The sequence below is a fragment of the Salvelinus fontinalis genome, chromosome 15 (genome assembly GCF_029448725.1).
Source record: "Salvelinus fontinalis isolate EN_2023a chromosome 15, ASM2944872v1, whole genome shotgun sequence".
NCBI classification, from domain to species: domain Eukaryota; kingdom Metazoa; phylum Chordata; class Actinopteri; order Salmoniformes; family Salmonidae; genus Salvelinus; species Salvelinus fontinalis.
Window position 1 is genome coordinate 26,282,224 of NC_074679.1, and position 17,789 is coordinate 26,300,012.

General features: G+C 45.1%; 1 non-coding gene across 1 annotated transcript; it reads left to right on the forward strand.

The window, feature by feature from the left end:
• Window positions 1-16,132: 16,132 nt before the first annotated feature.
• On the forward strand, window positions 16,133-16,208 carry trnaa-ugc (transfer RNA alanine (anticodon UGC)). The gene has a single exon. It is a non-coding gene; the product is annotated as a tRNA-Ala (tRNA).
• The last annotated feature ends 1,581 nt before the right edge of the window (window positions 16,209-17,789 follow it).

Consider the following 17,789-nt stretch of genomic DNA (forward strand, 5'->3'; position numbering starts at 1 on the left):
GTGGGTTCTGGGGCTTGGTCTCCTTCCTGTTGGTGCGTCTCCCAGCTCAAGCCTACCATGTCTTGGAACACGACACCTTCAGAGCGTCTCTCTGATCGGACCCTGGGTCCACGGGTCAGCTGGATCAACTGGAGCGCTCCTTCTCCTAGCTGAAGTTGAATCTCTTCCCTCTGTCTGTTAGCACCTATCACAAGTCTAACTAGGATGGTGTGAGCTCTGTCTGCTGTGCTAGTCACATTAAAGGTTGTATTGTGCTACTCAGCTGAGCTTGTGTGGTAAAGCCTATTATGAAACACAGTTGTATTTCTTGGAACCACACTAAGTTTCACACATGAGAGCACCTATAGTCCTTGCCTGTAACCACCACAGCATTTGTCCCCAGAATGCATACCTGAACATAAAATTCCAGTTGAATTTTCCTATGTTGGAAATACGGACTGTGTGGCTTTATCCTGGTTTCCCTGTGGGTCAGTCTGTCCAGCTCTTTTTGGGATTCCCCAGGAATCCCCTATCCCACCCCTGTCTGTCTGCCTGTCAGCTCTGGAGATGAGAGGGCCCCTGGTGCCAGAGGATTTTCTTCAGTCTTCCACTTCCCTTATGCGGTTAATATTTCCCTCCACCATACCCCATCATATCAGATTGCCATTTTTATATATCAGCATTTGGAGGGAGAGTGACCTTGGTTTCAAAAAGGGGCAGTGGTGTAAAGTACTTAAGTAAAAAATACTTTAAAGTACTACTTAAGTAGTTTTTTGGGGTGTCTGTACTTTACTTTACTATTTATATTTTTGACAACTTTTACTTTTACTTCACTACATTCCTAAAGAAAATAATGTACTTTTTGCTCCATACATTTTCCCTGACACCCAAAAGTACTCGTTACATGTTGACAGGAAAATGGTCCGATTCACACACTTATCAAGGGAACATCCCTGGTCATCCCTACTGCCTCTGATCTGGCGGACTCACTAAAAACAAATACTTTGTTTTTTAAATTATGTTTGAGTGTTGAAGTGTACCCCTGGCTATCTGTCAATAAAAAAAAAAAATGTGCTATCTGGTTTGCTTATATAAGGAATTTGAAATGGTTTATACTTTTACTTTTGATACTTATATTTATATATTTAATAAAAGTATATTTATAACCAAATACTTTTAGACTTTTGCTCAAGTAGTATTTTATTGGGTGACTTTCACTTTTACTTGAGTCATTTTCTATTAAGGTATCTGTCACGATCGTGTGGCGGATTGATGGACCAAAACGCAGCTTTAGGAAAATAAGCCATCTTTTATTTCTTAAAGATGACGAAAAATAAACACGAAACACTTTAACAAAACGAACAAAACAACAAACGACCGTGAAGCTAAATAACGTTGTGCACTTACACACACAGGCTACAAACGTTCTGACATAGACAATTACTCACAACCAATGAGAGCCCATGGCTACCCTAAATAAGGCTCCCAATCAGAGACAACCGAAATCAGCTGTCTCTAATTGGGAACTCATTCAGGTAACCATAGACTCTCCTAGATAACTAAACATACATAGACAACACTAGACACATGTACTCCACACAAACCCATATACTATACCCAACAACCCTTTACCATAAAACACCCAAAACCAACAAAACACAAACATTCCCCATGTCACACCCTGACCTAACTAAAATAATAAAGAAAACAAAGAATACTAAGGCCAGGGCGTGACATAACCCCCCCCTTAAGGTGCGAACTCCGGGCGCACCATTACACAGTCTAGGGGAGGGTCTGGGTGGGCTTCCATCCACGGTGGCGGCTCCGGCTCTGGTTGTTCATGGCTCTCTGACGGCTCTGGCTGCTCATGGCTCGCTGGCGGCTCTGGCAGATCCTGTCTGGTTGGCGGCTCTGGCAGATCCTGTCTGGTTGGCGGCTCTGGCAGATCCTGTCTGGCTGGCGGCTCTGGCAGATCCTGTCTGGCTGACGGCTCTAGCGGCTCCTGTCTGGCTGACGGCTCTAGCGGCTCCTGTCTGGCTGACGGCTCTAGCGGCTCCTGTCTGGCTGACGGCTCTAGCGGCTCCTGTCTGGCTGACGGCTCTAGCGGCTCCTGTCTGGCTGACGGCTCTAGCGGCTCCTGTCTGGCTGACGGCTCTAGCGGCTCCTGTCTGGCTGACGGCTCTAGCGGCTCCTGTCTGGCGGATGGCTCTGTAGGCTCATGGCAGACGGGCGGCTTTCAGGCTCATGGCAGACGGGCGGCTTTGCAGGCTCATGGCAGACGGATGGCTCAGACGGCGCTGGGGAGACGGATGGCTCAGATGGCGCTGGGGAGACGGATGGCTCAGATGGCGCTGGGGAGACGGATGGCTCAGATGGCGCTGGGGAGACGGATGGCTCAGATGGCGCTGGGGAGACGGATGGCTCAGATGGCGCTGGGGAGACGGATGGCTCTGTAGGGAGGAGAAGGAGAGACAGCCTGGTGCGTGGTCTAGGCACCGGCTGCGCTGGAGAGGAGGAAACAGCAGGAGAGAGAACCCGGAGAGACAGCCTGGTACGGGGGGCTGCCACCGGAGGACTGGTACATGGAGGTGGCACCGGGTCTACCGGACCGTGAAGGAGGACACGTGCTCTTGAGCACCGAGCCTCCCCAACCCTACCAGGTTGAATGAACCCCGTAGCCCTGCCAGTGCGGCGAGGTGGAATAGCCCGCACTGGGCTATGCAGGCGAACCGGGGACACCACCTGTAAGGCTGGTGCCATGTACACCGGCCCGAGGAGACGTACTGGAGACCAGCTACGTTGGGCCGGCTTCATGGCACCCGGCTCGATGCCCAACCTAGCCCTCCCAGTGCGGCAAGGTGGAATAGCCCGCACTGGGCTAAGCACGCGTACTGGGGACACCGTGCGCTCTACCGCATAACACGGTCTCTTACCAGTACGACGCCTTCTACCTCCACGGTAAGCACGGGGAGTTTGCTCGGGTATCCTACCCGGCTTTGCCACACTCCTCGTGTGCCCCCCCCCCAAGAAATTTTTTGGTCTGACTCACGGGCTCCCAACCGCGTCGTCGCGCTGCCTCCTCATACCAGCGCCGCTCAGCCTTCGCTGCTTCCAATTCCTCCTTTGGACGGCGATATTCCCCTGGTTGAGCCCAAGGTCCTCTACCGTCCAAGATCTCCTCCCAAGTCCAGAAGTTCCTGTTGCTCCGTCGAGCATTCCCATACCGCTTGGTCACTGTTTGTTGGTGAGTAATTCTGTCACGATCGTGTGGCGGATTGATGGACCAAAACGCAGCTTTAGGAAAATAAGCCATCTTCTTTTATTTCTTAAAGATGACGAAAAATAAACACGAAACACTTTAACAAAACGAACAAAACAACCGTGAAGCTAAATAACGTTGTGCACTTACACACACAGGCTACAAACGTTCTGACATAGACAATTACTCACAACCAATGAGAGCCCATGGCTACCCTAAATAAGGCTCCCAATCAGAGACAACCGAAATCAGCTGTCTCTAATTGGGAACTCATTCAGGTAACCATAGACTCTCCTAGATAACTAAACATACATAGACAACACTAGACACATGTACTCCACACAAACCCATATACTATACCCAACAACCCTTTACCATAAAACACCCAAAACCAACAAAACACAAACATTCCCCATGTCACACCCTGACCTAACTAAAATAATAAAGAAAACAAAGAATACTAAGGCCAGGGCGTGACAGTATCTTTACTTTTACTTAATTATGACAATTGAGTACTTTTTCCACCACTGAAAATGGGATTATTAAAGTAATGTTGTGACATTAGCCTCAATATATTGACATATCCACATGGGACCATAGTCTTTCATGGAATTAGTGCCTCAACATCAGATTGAACATTTTGGCCTTTGAAACATCTGTTTGCCCCTATCAGATCAGTCCAAGCTCAAACATCTGGTCTTTTGAAGCATGATAGGATCAATAAAAAAGCAGGAAAAATCTGGCAAGATTTTCTGATTACCTTCAAACTGTAAAACATACCCTTTTCAAAGGAGTAAAGAACTCCGAACAACACATAATATGCATAATTGATTCCTACCATGCAGTGATGACTGATTTCATTAATCACTTCAGGAAATAGCTCCCTATAATTCAACAAGTTTGAGTCAGGAATATTTGTCTTGGCCTAGGCCCTAGAGAGAGAAATGATGGTGAGACCTCGGGCTCTGGGGTTGTGATTGTGATATATTATATACACTACATGAACAAAAGTATGTGGACATCTGCTGGGCAAACACACAGTATAATTCCAAAATGATGCGTATTAATATGGAATTGGTCCATCTTTTGCTGCTATAAAGCCTCCACTCTTCTGGGATGTTTTAACATTGCCATAGGGATTTGCTTCCATTCAGCCAGTCAAGTTCTTCCACACCAATCTTGACAAAACCATTTCTGTATGGACCTCGCTTTGTGCATTGGGGCATTGTCATGCTGAAACAGGAAAGGGCCTTCCCCAAACTGTTGGCACAAATTTGGAAGCACAGAATCATCTAGAACGTCGTTGTATACTGTAGTGTTAAGATATCCCTTCACTGGAACTAAGGGGCCTAGCCCGAACCATGAAAAACAGCCCCAGACCATTATTCCTCCTCCACCAAACGTTACCGTTGGCACTATGGATTCAGGCAGGTAGCATTCTCCTGGGCATCCGCCAAACCCAGATTCGTCCATCAGACTGCCAGATGGTGAAGCATGATTCATCACTCCAGAGAACATGTTTCCACTGCTCCAGAGTCCAATGAGCTTTACACCACTCCAGCCGATGCTTGGCGTTCCGCATGGTGATCTTAGGCTTGTGTGCGGCTGCCCGGCCATGGAAACCCATTTCATGAGCTCCCGACTAACAGTTATTGTGCTGACGTTGCTTCCAGAGTGTCATGAGAATTTTGTTCTCAATGTTCCTTAACTGAACTTCAATTAAAATACTCTGTCTGTTACTAAGAATTTGTAAGGTTCTTATTAAAATGAAACAGACAGAGGCCAGTCCACATTGTCAGCATGTTTAGTTACGAGAGCTCTGCTTATCATTTCCTGTACATTGGTCTATATACCTCACATTTCGTCATAAATGTCCCTCCTCCTCTCAGAAACAATGACAATATAGTTCACAAGTCTTCTCCTTCTCATACATTGTCTGCCACCTGTTATACAATCTACTACAAGCCCAAGGTCTCTCCCCTCCCTGGGTGGGGACAGAATGTCCTGAAAGGAACACAGTAGTACAGCTTGTCTGTCGATAGCTCCTCTTATCATTTGTTTCACACTTGCACCCTGCTTACATAATAAAAAGGAACAAAAAGTAATTGTTCTAATTCTGACTAAAACTACACACATCAGATTTAGATTTATGATTCTAATAAATGTCATACAATCATACAGTGACAGGGTAGAATTCTGTTAGTTATAGTTCTATGTTAAATGTATACATCATTTAGTCATTATTCATAAAAATCATAACACAGAGGCAGTTTGGAACGTGCTAGTGAGTGTTGCAACCGAGGACACACGATTTATACCCGCTACGCGCTTCAGCACTCGCCAGTCCCGTTCTTTGAGCTTGTGTGGCCTACCACTTCGCAGCTGAGCCTTTGTTGCTCCTAGGCGCTTACACTTCACAATAACAGCACTTACAGTTGACCGGGACAGCTCTAGCAGGGCAGAAATTTGTGCCATGTTAAAATTCACTGAGCTTTTCAATACGGGCCATTCTACTGTCAATGTTTGTCTATGGAGATTTCATGGCAGTGTGCTCGATTTTGTACACCTGTCAGCAATTGGTGAGGCTGAAATAGCCAAATACACTAATTAGAAGAGGTGTCCACATACTTTTGTATACATAGTGTACTTTAGACCAGTCTTGTCCATCTGTAACAAGCACATTTTAGCTCACAGCACTGATAATATTGGACACAGACACGTCTCTCTGTTTTTTCAGAGAAAGTGAAGAAAGTAAAAAGTGAAAGTAAAAGTGAAGAATGAAAGTCATGGCAATCATCAGGAACCTGAATCAGAAGGTTCCAGTGACTGAGAATGGGCAGTAGATTAAGGAACCCAAGCACAAACGCAGAACATCAAAGGAAAATCTATATAGAGAACCGGATGATTTTAGCTAATACAAGATTGTATCAAGTTGTCCCAAAGGGGGGGCAGTTATTTCAAAGGGTAAGTGAAGTGAGGTTTCCTGAGTCCACACAGCCCCCTTTGGGATGTTTCAAATCTGGATTTGTCCTAGTAGCATTATCCAGGATCACTGTTTGACCTGTGATGAAAATATGGTGTTGGACCAAAACAGTGCTGACAAATGTTGACAAATGATGCTTCACTCATGGCTCACCACACAACCCATTGTGTTAAGCCAAACCATTACCCTCAAAGTGAAAGCCACATTTTTATATTTTTTATACATGTTACAACAAGCTGTAGTTGTCAGGTTGGCTGAAATATTATTTGAAAAACACACCAGGACTGGCCTGGTTCCTAACTGTTGGGTCAAAAGGGAACCCCATTATCTTTGAAAACAGCATGATGGATCACTAGCCAATGACACGTGACTTGTGACCCAGAACAATGCCCCTGGCAGGCAGCAGATACTTCCCACCTCAGGTAAATTACCTATGGAAAGACTGCCAACTATGGAGGAACAAACTGTCAGAAATGTGTAGCTGACAATAAGCTAGCTAGGGAACCCCCTAACTCCCAAGCATTAGAGGAATGCTGGCCAATATCAATTCCATTGTCTAACCAATCAATGTGCTGTTGATGAACTGAAACGATGATATGAATGAAACAATGTGCAGACAGAGTTACAGTTAGAAGGGCTTTTGTGTTCCTTACTGTAATTAGGAGGCCAAGTAGCCCCGGCACAGAGGCCCTCTCACAATAAGTTAGCTTCTCCTTTATTGTCCTCTGTAAATACAACATAAAACCGCTGTGGAACGGCATTGAGATCCAACCTCTGTGGGTCTGTGGGAAAATTAGGCTCTGCTTCCTGTTCTTTGAGAGAAAACACTCTCCAGAAAAATGGCAGGAAACATCCAGGGCCTTTTGAAATTTGTTAAGTGAATTTGGTGTTTACAGAGTGCATATGTCAGGGCCATCTCTATCTATACCAAGGATCTTTGCCCTTTGGTGGAAATAATTAAAGGAAAGTCTAATACACAGCGACATCAGTTATTCCACGTTATTTATTGCCCGTAAATAATGCACAGGAGCATGAACAGCCTCAATTCATCGGACATAGACTCTACAAGGTGTCAAAAGAATTTCGCAGGGATGCTTGTCCATGTTGACTCCAATGCTTCCCACAGTTGTGTCAAGTTGGCTGGACGTCCTTTGGGTGGTGGCCCATTCATGATACACACAGGAAACTGTTGAGCGTGAAAAAACCCAGCAGCGTTGCAGTTCTTGACACAAACCGGTGCGCCTGGCATCTACTACTATACCCCATTCAAAGACACTTAAATATTTTGTCTTGTGCCTTCACCCTCTGAATGGCACACAAACACAGTCCATGTCTAAATTGTTTCAAGGCTTAAAAAGCCTTATTTAACCTGTCTCCTCCCCTTCATCTACACTGATTGAAGTGGATTTAATAAGTGACATCAATAAGGGATCACTGCTTTCACCTGGATTCACTTGGTCAGTCTGTCATGGAAAGAGCGGGTGTTCTTAATGTTTTGTACATTGATTGTATATTGCATAGATAGAATGTTCTTGACCTTCAGAAAAGGTCACTCATAATCTGTCCTCTCTGCAATGTCTTCTACCAACTTACTATGTCAACCTCTCTTCTTGTCCCTTCCTCTTTTCTCTTATTCATGTCACTTTGCTACTGTATCTCACACAGACACAGCCAACAGGGGGAGCTGTTTGCTCATCCCTCCCCAATCAGTTACATTGTCCAATGTCTGCTATTACAACTCAAACCAGACTTGGTCTGGAAAAACGTTTTCTTTGTCAGTATGGTTTGCTTTGTGTTGACAACCAACATGGTGCAATCTTGATGATAGGGCGCGATAGCATCACTCAGCGAGAGTACCATATGGTCCCGGTGTCTTTGTTGTGTTGCCACGCAGGTGACTGGGGGCTGAAATGCAAACAGACAGCCAGTGTTTACCAACACACAATCAGCCCTCTCTCCAGACTGTTTTATAACTACACATCAATTTGATCCCCCTCCCCACCCGTCTATCAGTGAAAGCCAGAAGTCTTCCAAGAGATGATCTCACAATGCTATTTACCAGAAGGCCCCAAAAACACCCCACAACCAGACGCGGGTGGCCATGGTGTGCTCAAGTGGAAATTAGATTAGGGAAATTAAATTAAGAGTAGTAAAAGTGCCATTCCACAGAGGAGGGTTGGGCTAATGAAGCAGGGGGCAGCTCTCTGGCTGAGAGGCTAATCAGGTCAGTCCTGGTTCAGGCCCCAGCCCCCAGAGCCCTGGTGCCCGCAGATTGGATTATAATATCCAGAGGTTGTTAGTTGTGCTCTGTATGGAGGTGGGACACGCATCAGTCAAATCACTCTGTAGGGAATGATAGATGCGATGGATTGAAGTTTGTGTCTTATCATCATAAGATGATGGATGATTGTTATTATGTTGTTGTCCCTGTTTGCAGAATCAGGTAGCTAGACCATTAACAGCATGTGGGTACATAAGTCAGAACACGTAAGTTCTGACTCAGACCCTGTTGCAAAGCAGAGCTGCTCACAGACCTTTTGGTGTGCTCAGGCATGTGTGAACTTTGAGCTAACAGGTTGATATGGCATTTCAGTTTGAATGAACGGCTTACAGTTGAAGTTGGAAGTTTACATACACTTAGGTTGGAGTCATTAAAACTCGTTTTTCAACCACTCCACAAATTTCTTGTTAACAAACTGTAGTTTTGGCAAGTCGGATAGGACATGTACTTCATGCATGGCACAAGTAATTGTTTACAGACAGATTATTTCACTTATAATTCACTGTATCACAATTCCAGTGGGTCAGAAGTTTACAAACACTAAATTGACGGTGCCATTAAACAGCTTGGAAAATTCCAGAAAATGATGTCATGGCTTTAGAAGCTTCTGATAGGCTAATTGACATCATTTGAGTCAATTGGAGGTGTACCTGTGGATGTATTTAAAGGCCTACCTTTAAACGCAGTGCCTCTTTGCTTGACATCATGGGAAAACCAAAAGAAATCAACCAAGAGCTCAGAAAAAAAATTGTAGACCTCCACAAGTCTGTTTCATCATTGGGAGCAATTTCCAAATGCCTGTAGGTACCACGTTCATCTGTACAAACAATAGTACGCAAGTATAAACACCATGGGACCCCGCAGCCGTCATATAGGAAGGAGACGCGTTCTGTCTCCTAGAGATTAACGTACTTTGATGTGAAATGTGCAAATCAATCCCAGAACAACAGCATAGGACCTTGTGAAGATGCTGGAGGAAACAAGTACAACAGTATCTATAGCCACAGTAAAACAAGTCCTATATCGACATAACCTGAGGCCGCTCAGCAAGGAAAAAGTCACTGCTCCAAAACCGCCATAAAAAAGCCAGACTACGGTTTGCAACTGCACATGGGGTCAAAGATCGTACTTTTTGAAGAAATGTCCTCTGGTTTGATGAAACAAAATAGAACTGTTTGGCCATAATGACCATCAATATGTTTAGAGGAAAAAGGGGGACGCTTGCAAGCCGAAGAACACCATCCCAACCGTGAGGCACGGGGGTGGCAGCATCATGTTGGGGGGGTGCTTTGCTGCAGGAGGGACTGGTGCACTTCACAAAATAGATGGCATCATGAGGGAGGAAAATTATGTGGATGGAAGATTATGTGGAGATATTGAAGCAACATCTCAAGACATCAGTCAGGAAGTTAAAGCTTGGTCGCAAATGGGTCTTCCAAATGAACAATGACCCTAAGCATACTTCCAAAGTTGTGGCAAAATGGCAACAAAGTCAAGGTATTGGAGTGGCCATCACAAAGCCCTGACCTCAATCCTATAGAACATTAGTGGGCAGAACTGAAAAAGGGTGTGCGAGCAAGGAGGCCTACAAACCTGACTCAGTTCCTCCAGCTCTGTCAGGAGGAATGGGCCAAAATTCACCCAACTTATTGTGGGAAGCTTGTGGAAGGCTACCCGAAACGTTTGACCCAAGTTAAACAATTTAAAGGCAATGCTACCAAATACTAAGTGAGTGTATGTAAACTTCTGACCTACAGGGAATGTGATGAAAGAAATAAAAGCTGGAATAAATAATTCTCTCTACTATTATTCTGACTTTTCACATTCTTAAAATGAAGTGGTGATCCTAATTGACCTAAAACATGGAATTTTTACTTGGATTAAATGTCAGGAATTGTGAAAAAGTGAGTTTAAATGTATTTGGCTAAGGTGTATGTAAACCTCCGACTTCAACTGTAACTTTGATATGCGGTTTCAGATTTACTGCCAACCTGTTAGCCATTGTTAGTGTTAGATTAGTGTGAAGTATTTGTTCTCTGTTATGTGGAGCCTTTTATGTCTGTAATGGTTTCATGTCCAGTGGAACCAGTCTGTGATGGGGTCAGTTGATCCTCAGTGGACACTAGGCCTGACCTTGGGGTTTGGGATTACTTCCAGTATTGAGGACCAGTAACTCTTAAGTGCCCAGACTCCATTAGTGCCCTAATCACTTTCTTTTTTGACGCACTCTCAGGATGACCTTCAACCTCGTTCTGACCACACAAGGTCAAGGGTCTGGGTTCAGCCAGAGTACATATTAGCATGCAGGTGGAGGCTAAGGGGATGATTACCCAGGAACAATGTTTCTGGAGCGTGCCTCCTATTCCCAACAGACTGCTATTACCATGAGGAAGTGTGACGTCGCTCTGTTCTTCCTCAGTATTGTTTACGCATGCTCCTTGTAATCAATGCACATGCAGGTGAGAGCACAATGATACATTTTCTATGTCAGATGACCACAAAAAGGAGAACATGAGTCCTTGGGGCTGAGAAGGGTGAGAGGGGAAACAATTGAAAAACAAATTAGACGAAAGTTTCAGAGCTAGAAATGTTTAGCCTTCGTAAATACCAGACTGATTCTTGCAGATATCCGTGCACCAACGTTCATGTAAGCTTGCAGGATCAGGCGGCTTTGCAAGGTTAAGAAATGTCTGCCCCTCATTAACCAATTACAGTTTTATTTTTATTTGATTAGGGTTTTTACTTTGTCTTAAATGACCACTTACAGTGAGCTCGGGCCATGTGGTTATGTAATGGAGATGGTCAGGGATGATGACATGGCCTGTGCCTGATCCCTATGCTCTAATTGAGTGACCCCCGGGTCAAGTTTTCACTCCTATATGCCTCCAAGGAACCCTCATGGAGGCTTTGTGAGAGCTCTATTGATTGGTAAGCCCTTATTATCAGCTCATCTAAGAGGTGTTAGCTTGACAGTTCATTATATTCAGGATAACCAACTGGTCATCACGTAATGATTAATCACTGATCTAAGAGAGCGGTTGCTCTCTGTTTACTGTCCATGAGAATGTACATGCACACATTCATGGTGTACTGTATTCCTGTTGTACTAGCCATATTGCTGTCTTGTTTTGACTTTAAAGCAACCACTCAGACTTTAGTGTAGTGGGTTTACATTGCCTTTAGTAGCTTATTAAGTACACATTAGTAGATCACACATCTGTAGCAGTACATTAGCAGGTTATTGAGTACACATTAGTAGATCACACATCTGTAGCAGTACATTAGTAGGTTATTGAGTACACATTAGTAGAACACACATCTGTAGCAGTACATTAGTAGGTTATTGAGTACACATTAGTAGAACACACATGTGTAGCAGTACATTAGCAGGTTATTGAGTACACATTAGTAGAACACACATCTGTAGCAGTACATTAGCAGGTTATTGAGTACCGACGTAGGTCTTATTGAGGACACATATTTTACAATAACAACCTGGAAGTATCACATAAATCCAGGTCTTCAACATGGTTTTAACCCCCACCATATCATGATGTTAATTTATTCCCAAAGCCAATTGAAGTATTTTGACTACAGAGGATATTTTCAAAACAGCCTACAAAAATGGTGTGGATTTATGAGTCAAGTCAATTGCATTTTGCACTTAGTTGAAATAGAGCCCAAATGGTTTTCAGGTCATGCTTTGTTGTTTCCTGAGTCATCAGATAGTGATACATTATGATTGATAATAGTGCAGAGGATTTCATACTCTGTTACGAATATGCTGTTGGCCTCTAATTGAAGTGTGTAGTCCTATTGGCACACAGAGGGGCCCAGTCACATAAGGTGTCATCAGACGCTTCTGTTGACTGAGTTTCCATTCGTCCAATTCATCATACAGGCTTATACTTCCATTTATACTATTTAAACAGCCTTTGCCTTTCCTAGCAGAGAGCATATTTTTTTTTACGACTTTAACCTTTCACCCATTTAGAGACAGCTGTCTTGGAATCTGGACCAGTGTGCCTCTGAAGGAGCTCAGCCCAAAAAGCATGCACTGCTGAGAACTATTTTTGTTGGGTGTGCACATGTTCTCACAATGTAATCAAACTCCACATGCAGGGCCTCCCGGGTGGCGCAGTGGTCTAGAGCACTGCATCGCAGTGCTAACTGCGCCACCAGAGTCTCTGGGTTCGCCCCCAGGCTCTGTCGCAGCCGGCCGCGACCGGGAGGTCCGTGGGGCGACGCACAATTGGGCTAGCGTCGTCCGGGTAAGGGAGGGTTTGGCCGGTAGGGATTTCCTTGTCTCATCGCGCTCCAGCGACTCCTGTGGCGGGCTGGGCGCAGTGCGTGCTAACCAAGGGGGCCAGGTGCACGGTGTTTCCTCCGACACATTGGTGCGGCTGGCTTCCGGGTTGGAGGCGCGCTGTGTTAAAGAAGCAGTGCGGCTTGGTTGGGTTGTTCTTCGGAGGACGCATGACTTTCGACCTTCGTCTCTCCCGAGCCCATACGGGAGTTGTAGCGATGAGACAAGATAGTAATTACTAGCGATTGGATACCACAAAAATTGGGGAGAAAAGGGGATAAAAAATTAAAAAAAAAAAAAAAAAAAAAAAAAAAAAAAAAAAAATTCAACTCCACATGCAGGGAATGGGAACCCCCTCTGCCCCCCGTGTATCACTCTCAACACACACAAAGCACTTCTCATGTGAGTCTGTGAAGTGGCTCTCCCAGGAACATAATGTACTAGCACACTGCATGCCCTCCAGGACATCTACAGCACCCGGTGTCACAGGAAGGCCAAGAAGATCATCAAGGACCTCGGTACCGGTACAGAGTCAATGTGCGTGGGCACCGGTATTGAGGTAATATGTACATGTAGGTAGTTATTAAAGTGACTATGCATAGATAATAACAATGCAAATAGTCTGGGTAGCCATTTGATTAGATGTTCAGGAGTCTACACTGATTGAAGTGGATTTAACAAGTGACATAAATAAGGGATCATAGCTTTCACCTGGATTCACCTGGTCAGTCTATGTCATGGAAAGAGCAGGTGTTCATAATGTTTTGTACACGCAGTGTGTATATATATATATTTACATTCTGGACTCTGACATTGCTTGTTCTGATATTTCTTAGGGTGTTCTCACACTTGGTCCCTTTCAGACAATTTTTGTCCAGTGTGAAAACTACAAAAGGAACTCAGACCCTCGAGGGGGTCTGAGTTCAGTTCGCTTGAAATCCTCAGTCCGTTTCCCTTTTAAAGGGCAATGTGAACAAAAAGCTCCCCAGGTTCACTTGTCATTATTCCCGCACCACACACTAAACTATGCAACACAGTTTCCCCTGCCATAACCCCTCACTGTTACGCCCTGATCTGTTACACCTGTTCATGTGATTGTCTCCACCCCTTCCAGGTGTCTCTTATTTTTCCCAGTGTATTTATCCCTGTGTTTCCTGTCTCTCTGTGCCAGTTCGTCTTGTATGTTTAGTCAAGTCAACCAGTGTGTTTTTTCCCGTACTCCTTTTTGCTATTCTCATTTTTCTAGTCCTCCCGGTTTTGACCCTTACCTGTTTCTGGACTTTGTACCCGTCTGCCTGACCATTCTGCCTGCCTTGACCATGAGCCTGTCTGCCACTCTGTACCTCCTGGACTCTGATCTGGTTTTGACCTTTTGCCTGTCCACGACCATTCTCTTGCCTACCCCTTTGGATTATTAAACATTGTAAGACTCCAACCATCTGCCCCCTGTGTCTGCATCTGGGTCTCGCCTTGTGCCTTGAACGTACGAACTGGCCATGACAGACCCAGCAGACTTGGACCAGCTCCGCCACGCTGTCTCCCTACAGGGAGCCACCATTAAGAGACACGAGGAGTTGGTACAAAGCCTTTTGGAAGGGCTCAGGTCCTTGACGGAATGCCTCGACCATGGGTTAAAGGCTATTATGGAGCAAATCAGGGAGTTAGCTCAGAGGCTACCTGCCACCTCTGAAAAACCCAATCACCCAGTAATTTTTTACCTATCTGTGGTGAGTTGATACAGCCTATCCCGGCTCCCCGAGAACCCCGCTTACCTCCTCCGGAGCGATATTCGGGGAATCATGATACCTGCTGTGGTTTCTTTCTCAGTGGTCGCTTATTTTTGAGCTACAGCCATCTTTGTTTCCTTCAGACAGATTGAAGATAACATATATTATTACGCCAATGTAGGGAAGGGTGCTCTCCTGGGCTACGGCAGTTTGGGAGCAACAATCTGCCATTTGTGGTCATCTGGAGGAATTCATGGCAGAAATGAGAAAGGTATTTGAGTCTTCGGTCTCCCCGAGACAAAGGTGGCCGGTAAACTGCTTGACTTACGTCAAAACTACCGTAGTGTGGCAGACTACGCGGTTGATTTTAGCACGTTGGCCGCAGAGAGTGCCTGGAATCCGGAGTCTCTTTTCGATACTTTTGTGCACAGATTATCTGAGGAGGTAAAGGATGAGCTAGCTGCTCGAGAATTGCCGATGGATCTCGACTCTCTTATCACCCTTACCATTAAAATTGATGGACGCCCAAGGGAATGCAAGAGTGAGAGGAGGTCTGGTCTCGGGCACACTCGTGCACCCACTATGGTGCATTCACCTATGGCGCATCTCAGACATAAATTACTGCAGTTTAAGGCCCTCCATAGAACGTACTATATGCCAGTGAAACTGAATTACATGCACTCAGAAATGTAATTCCCCTGCTGGAGGTGTAAAACAAAAAAGGGGACATATTTGCATATGTTATGGTCTTGGGAAGGCTGGCTGAATTCTAGCAAAGAGTATGTTCTTTTGTCTCAGCATATCTACAGATTCTCCCTTCTCCCTGTTTTTGTTTGCTTGGAAATGTTGATACTGGAGACTGTTATCTGAAGAAACTGTCTAACCAAGCATTTATAGTGGCTAAGAAATGCATTGCCTGTAAAGGCAGTCATTGTTGTTCTCCCCCTTAGACGAGGAGGAGCATGGATAGGACCAAGATGCGGATTGAGGGAAATAAGCCATCTTTTAATGAAAACAGCAAAACAATACACTACAAAACTACAAAACAACAAATGAGACTAACCTTCAACTGTCCTGTGAGGACACAGGAACAAACACCCACAAAAGCCTACTGCCTATGGCTACCTTAAATCTGGCTCCCAATCAGAGACAAATGAATGACAGCTGTCTCTGATTGAGACCCAATCTAGGCAGCCATAGACATAACTAGACAACCTAACAAACACTATCCCATACACATACAACACCCATGGACTAACCAAACACACACAACATACAATGCCCACCCCAACTCACGCCCTGACCAACTAAACATAATCAAAATAACATAAAAATAGGTCAGGAACGTTACATTGCCATTAAATGGAAGGTTGGTTATCCTCCCACAATGTCAAGTCATTTATCACTAGATTTGATTTATTACAAGATTAAGGGTATACTGGGAAATATATGGAATACAATACAACAATACAACAATACAACAAAAGGCGTCTGTATTGAAAACATGCCCATGTCAGGGGAGATACCTATTTAGGCATCCCTAGCTGCTGGGCTACTCAGTCCTGGCCCTGGTGGTCTGTCGTCCTGTGGGTTGTCAGGCCCCGTGTGGCTCAGTTGGTAGAGCATGGCGCTTGCAACGCCAGGGTTGTGGGTTCGATTCCCACGGGGGGCCAGTACAAAAAAAGTATGAATGTATGTACTTGTAAGTCGCTCTGGATAAGAGCGTCTGCTAAATGACTTAAATGTAAATGTAAATGTTGTCACTCTGGCCTTGGCCTAAAACACCCGAAGCAATAATGAATGTTTCACTAAGATCCTAAAGCTGAGTGGGGTGTGTTGGGGCACTGTAGGGTGGTGGACCCCTAGGGACAGGACTGGGCGACCCAGCTATATTGTGTGCAGTAAAAAGTCCATGGAGAATAAGAACACCTCCTCCCAGCTTCCAACTGCACTGAAGATAGGAAATACTGTCACCACCGACAAATCCACTATAATTGAGAATTTCAATAAGCATTTTTCTACGGCTGGCCATGCTTTCCACCTGGCTACCCCTACCCCGGTCAACAGCACTGCCCTCCCCTCTGCTACTCGCCCAAGCCTTCCCCACTTCTCTTTCTCCCAAATACAGTCAGCTGATGTTCTGAAAGAGCTGCAAAATCTGGACCCTTACAAATCAGCCGGGCTAGATAATCTGGACCCTTTCTTTCTAAAACTATCTGCTGAAATTGTTGCCACCCCTATTACCAGCCTTTTCAACCTCTCTTTCGTGTCGTCTGAGATTCCCAAAGATTGGAAAGCAGCTGCGGTTATCCCCCTCTTCAAAGGGGGAGACACTCTAGACCCAAACTGCTACAGACCTATATCTATCCTACCCTGCCTTTCTAAGGTCTTCGAAAGCCAAGTCAACAAACAGATTACCGACCATCTCGAATCCCACCATACCTTCTCCGCTATGCAATCTGGTTTCAGAGCTGGTCATGGGTGCACCTAGCCCGCTCAAGGTCATAAACGATATCTTAACCGCTATCGATAGGAAACAGTACTGTGCAGCCATATTCATTGACCTGGCCAAGGCTTTTGACTCTGTCAATCACCACATCCTCATCGGCAGACTCGACAGCCTTGGTTTCTCTAATGATTGCCTCGCCTGGTTCACCAACTACTTCTCTGATCGAGCTCAGTGTGTCAAATCGGAGGGTCTGTTGTCCGGACCTCTGGCAGTCTCTATGGGGGTGCCACAGGGTTCAATTCTTGGACCGACTCTCTTCTCTGTATACATCAATGATGTCGCTCTTGCTGCTGGTGAGTCTCTGATCCACCTCTACGCAGACGACACTATTCTGTATACTTCTGGCCCTTCTTTTGACACTGTGTTAACAACCCTCCAGGCGAGCTTCAATGCCATACAACTCTCCTTCCGTGGCCTCCAATTGCTCTTAAATACAAGTAAAACTAAATGCATGCTCTTCAACCGATCGCTGCCTGCACCTGCCCGCCTGTCCAACATCACTACTCTAGACGGCTCTGACTTAGAATATGTGGACAACTACAAATACCTAGGTGTCTGGTTAGACTGTAAACTCTCCTTCCAGACTCACATCAAGCATCTCCAATCCAAAGTTAAATCTAGAATCGGCTTCCTATTCCGCAACAAAGCATCCTTCACTCATGCTGCCAAACATACCCTTGTAAAACTGACCATCCTACCAATCCTCGACTTCGGTGATGTCATTTACAAAATAGCCTCCAAAACC